We start from the raw sequence: 8,715 nt of genomic DNA on the forward strand, positions 1-8,715 counted from the left end.
TATATGATACATGAACTAACTTTAATATAATATTAATTAAAATCTGATGAATAAGATATTGATAGTTTTTTTTTTATTTTTAAATTTTATCAAATACAAATTGAATCCGTACAAAGTACAAACAATTTTCACTCACTAATAATAAACCATTCCGTTACGTTACCAACAGTATTTCTGTTAACTTCTACTAACTCTTGTTTATAACTGTATTTAATGGAAGTGTCTTTGTGAATGTGTCTAAGTAAGGGTGTGTTTGGGGTTCACGTTGGAGAAGAAAGAAGCCCGTTTGAGTGTCTTGAACGTCCCACTTTTATGTTTGGCAATTTGTTAGAACTCTAAACCCAGAAGTGCTTTCACCTCTGAACGTACGTTCACGTGAAGCTAAAATTTCTTGCTTCTGCGTTCACGTTGAGAAAGTTGATTACCGTTGGAGGAATTAAGTGAAAAATTTATTCCTTTTCTACCAATCCTACCATCTATTCTCTTCTATAAAAAGGATGCAAGTAACCATAACTTTCACAGTAGTTCTTCGTTCATTTGTTGTGTATGTTCTTTGTTCTGAATTTTTTTTTTCTATTAAAATTTTTCAGATCTGTTTCAATCACTGCTAAGATAAAAAATTTAATTGTTTTTTATTATTTGTTAATACTCTCTTTCATATTTTGATTTTTATATTTTTTATTGTATTTTTTTATTTATACGATAAATATTTTTTATATTATTTTTTTAGTATTTTGAAATCACGTTAACACAAACTTACTTTTCATCAAAATCAAGTTTGCAAAATCAATTCTATGCAAACTCTCGTTTACAAACTGTGTTAATGGTACATGTGTTAATGGTTACTTAATTTTTATTATTACTAAAGATAAAATAAATTGTCACTAAAATGTTTTTTTTAGTAAACATAAATGATTCTTTGCTATTTTTTTTTTTCATATATACCTTCGTAGTTGAGATGCCACAACTTGTATTATTTGCGATGAAGAGAATTTTAACGTATTGCGATGTGTAAAAAATAATATCATATTAGTTATAACAAGTTAACAACAGTACAAAATTAAATTATATAAAAATAATGGGTCCATCTACTGTACAGATGCCATATTGTACAGATTTACAGATTTTGATTTAAAAGCGTATCACTAAAAGTGTTGTTTAAAGAGAAAGTGTTACCCTTAATCGTTAACTTGGCTCTGATACCAATTTTTAAAGTCGTCTTTTCTTTTAATTTCTTTTTCGAAATTACTATTAACTCTTCGTCTTTTCTTTTACTTTCTTTTTCGAAATTACTATTAACTCTTTGAATAATTTGCCAATTCATAATCAAAAGTATTGACCATATTACTAGTATTTATAATTTTTCAATCTTGTTTTAGTTTATGATATTCTTTTTTGCATGGATTATTGTATATAAAATCTTTTATCTGTTTGTCCTTTTTTTTAATATAATTTCTTAAATCCTCAAAAACTTCTTTTATTTCTATACTTTCTGTTGTTTCTAAATATCTTTTTAATTTTTCAACTTCATTCTCCATTTTTTCTTTTAACAGCTTTAATTCTTTTAAGTCATAATATGATTTTCCAGGCATTTATAAATTTTTTAAGTTTAACTCCAATTTGTTTATATTTATTCTTATTTCTATCCTTTTTATTATAAGGTCATCAATTTCGATCTGAAGATTATTTAATTCTCTTTTATACTCCTTTATTTTACTTTTTAATTTTTTCGCCCTTTTCCTTTTTATTTTATTTTCTGGTTTTTCAATCTTTGTATGCTTCATTATTTATCTTAAAATTTCTGCAAATTCTATCATCGATTCATCACTATTTTCTAGAGATTCTATTAATTTTTCTAGTTCTTCGACTTCTCTTTTTAACTTGTCATAGATTATTTTTAGAGCTTCAAATGCTCTTTGATTTATTTCAGAAAACTGTAAATAATTCAACCGATTTTCTCTTTCAAAGAGCTCTTATTTCTTATCTTGATAAGTTACATATATTTTTTCTTTATTTATTGTCATAATTTAATGTTTAGGGTTTCATTTAATTTTTCGACCTTTTTTGTTAATTCTTTTATTTCAGAATTTTCTTCTTTAATCTTGGATAAACTTAAAGGGCTATTAATTTTAGATTCTCTTATTTGAAAATTCGATGAAACTAATTTTCCTGATGGTTCTTTTAATAATAGAACTGGGTTTTCAATAGCTTTATATTTTGGTATTTCTGTTTTTACAATTTTCTGAAATAATTCATCAACATAAATTCTTTCTCTGTTTTTAAATATTATACTATGATGGCTATTTGTTAAAGCATAATTTATTGCATATGTGATTGAAAAAGGTTCATCGTCTTGTTCCATTAGATTTTTTCTGTGAAATTTATAAGCCAAACTTATAGATCTACCAAGGTTTTCAGTTGATAAAGGTATAGCATATCCAAGATGCGCATTGAATTTAACATTTACATTTGCCAAATTTCCATGAACAATTCCAATTATTTGATCTATTGGGTCATCAGTAATTCTTTTGTCACAGATTGCTAAGCTTATTGGTGAATTAATTCCTTTCATATATGTAGATTTGATTAAGACTTGTATAGTACTAATATGAATCCATCCAATTTTAGATCTTTTTTGTTGATCCTTAATTTTCTCAATCTATTTTCTCAATTCTTCATCATTTATCAAAGCTATTTCAAGTTCTCCATTGGCGGATTTTATCTTTATAGGGGCTTCAAGTTGAATTTTTCCATAGTATATTATATTTTTTCTATTAAAAACTTCTTTTAAAAGATTTTGTTTATTGAAATTTTCATTTCATTTGAGATTTAATTCTGTTTTTAGAATAGCCTGTTTTTCATTATCTAATAAAACAGTTAATCTATAATAATCAGATTCTTCTGTTAATTCTAAACTTTCTAAATAATTCATTAATTGAAAGACTAAGATGAAGATGTACCTTTCTGGAGAAAAACTTCTTTTATTTAGTATATTTTACATAAGGTGTTTTTATCTCCAGAGGGGAGATTGTAGATACTAACTCCAGAGGGGAGTTTAGAATTGGTTTTCCCTAAGGGAATTCTTCTTCAGACTATAGAATCGCCTCGGCAGCTTCCTCCTTGCTCTCCTAGCATATGAGTACTCTAAGCCTCCTGCTTTCTATTGTCTGATGTCTTCTACAATTGCCTAAGCAACCTATTTATAATAGTTGGGTTTGATGGACAATTCCCATCCTTACCCTTCTTATGACGTCATTGCTTACGTCATTGTTTGCTATCTTGCACCAGCTACATCGTTGGTGCTTTATGACCTAAGTGCTTACGTCACTATGCAATAATGTTGAGAGATGCTTCAGATGTGTTGTCCTCCTCTTTTATCATGTGACCCTCAGATGTATTGTCCTCTTCCTTCATCATGTGAGTTGATTCCGTTTCATTATTGATTTCTTCAGATAACTCTGAGGCACATAGCTGGCACTTGTGGTCTTCTCTGTCTTTTATCAAATAGCAGAGATTCCTCTTTATCCCTTCAGGGAGCTTTTCTAAAAGTCCGAATAAGTTGTAGAATGCTGATTCAAATTTCACCAAGAGTCTCATCTCTCTTTCTTCAATTTCATTTCTTTTACTGGACACAAGCAAAGTATTTCTACTTTTATAATTAATCCTTGTGTGAGATTCCTTCGTTATTTTTTGAGTTCTTTCAAAGACCCTTGCTAATGTGCTGGCTATCCTTCCTTCATGACTGTAAATTGTTAAGTCTTGAATCTGATCAATTGGTTGAAAATTTTTTGGGAAGACGGACATGAATATTACTTGGTGTGTTGGAACCAAGCATTCTTCTTCTTCATTAAAAATAGGTTGACTGTTTGTAAATTTTAGGGATATATCCCTTGGATTTACATTGTCAATCATATTTTTAAATCTCTTTACTGCATCAACGAATCCTGCAGGAAACTCACTAATAATTTTTAGATTATTAAAAATTAAAATTGTATCAATTAATCCATACTGGAAAAACTGATAGGTATCAGATGGGGAAGCCTCTGGAAATATAACTAGCTTTGTTAGCTGTTCTTTGGCAATAGGATAATATCCCAAAATTGTCCTTTTTTCTTCAGTCCAATTCAGGACTATGTTAAGGGTTTCTCTGAGATTTGATCTACAGACCCTTTTCTTTTTCTTGATTTCAGCCCTTGTAGGAATGTTTCTTATTATCCCTGTTCTCTGGGTTTGAATTGGATCTTTATCTGCTCTTTTTAGGGTTTGTTCTGGATGAAGAGCTTCATATTCCCTGAAAGATTCCTTTGCTTCTTCTAGTGTTAGAAACCATCCTTTATGAATTATCCTTGATTGATGTGTGAATGGTGCTGCTTTTTCCCAGGCATCATATACTCCTTTCATGGGGCCATTATAAATTACATAATATTTTTTATCTTGGGTGGATTTTTTAATAATTTCAGCAATTGTTTTATTTTCTGAAATTTTTTCTTCACCTGATTTGTCCATCACGCTTAGCTGGCTGAACTCTGATGATTTCATTGCTTCAATAGCCTTTTTGAGGGATTGGATCTGTGTCCTTATTTGCTGACAATGCTTGCATTTTTCGAGTTCTTACTCATATTTTTGAATTTCTTGATCTAATGCGTTGTAGACGAACTCCATTCTCTTGTTAATGTATCTGCAATAACATTTTTGTCACCCTTAATATATTCAATTTTTATTGGATATTGTAACAAAAATAATTGCCATCTTACCAATCGTCCATGATTATAATCAACTTTTAAATTATATCGTACGAAACCTGTTAGGTAACTTGAATCTGTTCTCAATGTAAATTCTCTGGGTAGTAAATCAATTTTCCATTTTTAAGAGATTTAATTGCTGCTAGAGTTTCCTTTTCATGAGTGGTATATCTTTGTTCTGTTGGAGAAAAAGTCCCTGAAATATACCTGCAAAGTAATTTCCTCGGGGAATATTTAGAATCTAGTGATTCTTTTTCTTGTTCCAAACTTTTTATAGCTTTCTTAGCTTTTAGACATCCTGACCAGGTTATGTCTGAAGCATCTGTTTCTACTATTAAGTAGTCATTTTCTTCCGGAATATAAAGTTCTGGAAGTTTTTCACATAATTCTTTAATCCTTTGAATTTGCATACTGTCTTTTTCATCCCATTTCCATTCTTTTTTAGTACTTATTTTTGGAAATAAGCTTTTAGTGTATTCTGTTATATTCTTTAAAAATCCTTGATCAGAAATATAATTTATACATCCTAAAAATCTTTGTAATTGTTTTCTATCTTCTATTTTATTAGGAAATAAATTTACCTTTTCTAGGACATTTGGCTGAAGTTTTAGCTTTCCTTGAGTAGATAGAATTAATCCAAGAAACTCTATTTCTTGTTTTGCTATTCTTGCTTTCTTTTTTCTAAGAACTAATCATTTTTCTTTACATCTTTCTAAAACTATTAATAATTTTTGAAGATGATCTTCTTTATCCTGTTTTGTAAAAATTAGTATATCATCAATGTACACTAAAACAAATTCATTTAACTCTTTTAGATTTTCTTCCATAAATCTTTGATAAATACCTGGGGTTTGTTTTAATCCGAATGGTAATACATTCCATTCATAGAGCAACACACTTGTGGATTCTTTTGTTGGGCAAGTAAAAGCAGTTAATTTCTTTGTTTCTTCGTCTAAACGAAGTTGCCAATATCCTGATTTTGCATCAAGGGATGAAAACCAAGTTGCTCCTTTGATTTTTTCTAAAATAGAATCTTTTCTTGGAAGTTTATGAGCATCACCAATAGTTGTTTCATTCATCTTCTTATAGTTAATAACCATTCTTCGTTTTTCCCTTTTAATTTCATTATTGTTTTCGACATAAAAAGCTGGAGCCGCATGAGGACTTTTACTTGATCTTATAATTTCTTTTTCCAAAAGATCTCTACATTCTAATGAAAACTCTTCTCTATCTCTTGCGGAATAAGGAATTTTATTTGGAACATTTATCTCTTTTGTAGGATCTTTTAATTTAATACTTACTAATTCGTTATTTGTATTTTTAATATCTAAAAGATTTTCAGCACAAATTTCATCCAAAAGTTCTTCTATCTTTATTTCAAGATTATTTTTTGGGATATTTATCTGAAAGTATAAATTTAAATAACATGTCTCTAATATAGAAAATATTTTAAATTTTAAGATCTTATCTATAGTAGTAGTCGGTATTTTTATACGTTTTGATTTTTGATTTATTGAAGAATCGTGTGGAGCTTTTAAAACTATATATGTTAATTCTTGAATGAATGGATGATATAGCTTTAAAAAGTTATTTCCTATGATAAAATCCATTCCAGAATTTAACATATATATAGATGGAACAATGAACCTATAATTTTGAATAAAAATTTCAACCATCTCTGCTTTTTGGTCAATTTTATGTATTGATTTGTCAGCTATTCTAACTCTTAATTGTTTCTTTAATTTTTTCCAATCAAGTTTTATATTTGCACTAGCAAAGCATTGTGTTGCTCCAGAATCTATGAAAGCATTTATAAACTTTTCTGTTATTTTTATAGTAATAAATGTGGCATTATTACTCAGTCTCTGAGTCTGTTTCCGAGACATATTCAAAAATATAGTCTAAGTTATCATCAGATTCCTCTAAAGGTTCCATGAAACAAGACTTAACAATTTCTATTTGTTTAGTAAGATCCTTTTTATCCTTCTTTTTCGGGCATTCATTTGCATAGTGTCCTTCTTCTTGCCAATACCAACACTTACAATTTTCTTTTTTATTCGGGCAATAGTCATTTCTTTGTCTTTTGTTTTTATTGTTATTTCTTTTTCTAAAATACATCTTTTTTCTCCAGTTTGGATAGTATTTTCTTTTTCTAAATTGATATTTTCTTTTTCTTTGAAAATTTTTATTAAGACCATATTTTTGGGGTATCTCTTCATTGTCCTGACAACAAATTCTAATTATATTCGCAAATCTTTTTTGAGTTGCTTCTTGCATACAATGTTCTTTTATTTCCTCTCTTATTGCAGAGGTTGCTCCACCAAAATTGTTTTCAATTGTCCCTCTATTTATTTCTCTTATAAATCTTCCCATTATAAATTCATTAGCAGGATATGGAAGTTTTGTTATATACATACTAAGATAATGATTTTTATCTTCTGCTTTTAATTTGTAATAATGTATTCTATATTCGCATATATAAGATTCCACATTACATAGATCATATATCTGAATATTAGTTAAATGGTTTTTTGCTTCTTGATATTCTTTATTATAGACTTCTTGTCTATGATCTATAATATTTTTTCCAAAAAATTCTTTATATAGAATCATCATTATATATAATATCTTATCATATGCTGTTGTTTTTGTTGCTAAATCTTCTATTATTTGGTTTTCTATTGATGTCATGTAATCTCTTATAGTTCCTTTAGTATGAAATCCTATGTAATTCCAAATATCTCTTCCAGACAATTCACTAAGCTTTGGATTAGTAAAAACTTCTAATAAAAAGGAATTCAACTAATTTTCAAAAATTTCTTTTTCATTCTTTTTACAGTCTAAGTCGAGCATTCTTTCTCCTTCCATTTCCTGGATTTTAGGAACGTATTTCGATGGTATTTTTGTATATTTTGAATCTTTATTTATAAACCCTTTTTTAAAGGCATAATTATCAAAACCTGTTTCCCATTTAAATTGAGATTGATTATCCTTAGATGTTCCAGCTTCATTTTTTACTTATATTGGAATTGCTGGTTCTTCGTCACTTGAATAATCTAGAATGTGTTCTTCATTTTCTATATTTTCAGAATTTAATAATTCTTCTTCTATTTGAAAACCATGTTCCATAATATTATTTTTTTGAGCCATTTTTAATTATTTAAAAAGCATTGTAACTTCTTCTAATTTTTCTTCAATATTCATAATTTCAATGGTGGTTTTACTTTTAAGTCTGTTATGTTGATTATATTTTGAAATTTTTCTTCTTTGGGATTCTCTTTTTCCTTATTTCTTTGAAATTTTATGGATACTAATATTTCTTCAAGCATATCTACTATAGAATTTAATTGTGGGTTAAAAGTATGATAAAGATGTGGGGAATCATTTCCATGGTAACATTTTTTAGAAATTTCGTGTGAAAAATAAGTTTTTTCAGGTTTTTGAAGTCCTTCAATAAAACTTATAGTAAAATAAAGATTTTGAGAAAAATCATTTTGTATTGATTTTAAGAATTCGGTGTCATTACAGTTGACATTAGTTAAAATCATTAATTTCTGATCTATTAATTTTGATAACTTAATTATTTCTTCTCTTAAATCTTCTAATTTACTTTTTCCATAAGGTGACGCTTTTCTTTGTGAAGAGTTACGGTTTTAGATGAAAAGTATGGCTTTAGAATGTGTGATTAAGACCACGTAATCATATCTTTAAATCTGTACAGATTTAGATCTGTACCATATAATTTCCCAAAAATAATACGCCTGCAAATTAGAGTATTATTGGTCTATATTGCAATCTATTAGAGGCATACAATGCTTTTTGTTTTCGGACACGAACTTTAAATTGAAATTGATAGAACCATGGTCGTTAGTGGTTAGTGACATATCCAAAAAATTTTAATCATGGAGTAAAGTATATAACATAATGATAATTTTATAACTATAAATATAATTGATCTTCAAATTATCTAAAT

This window comes from Arachis ipaensis, chromosome B03 (assembly GCF_000816755.2).
Source record: "Arachis ipaensis cultivar K30076 chromosome B03, Araip1.1, whole genome shotgun sequence".
Taxonomy (NCBI): Eukaryota; Viridiplantae; Streptophyta; class Magnoliopsida; order Fabales; family Fabaceae; genus Arachis; species Arachis ipaensis.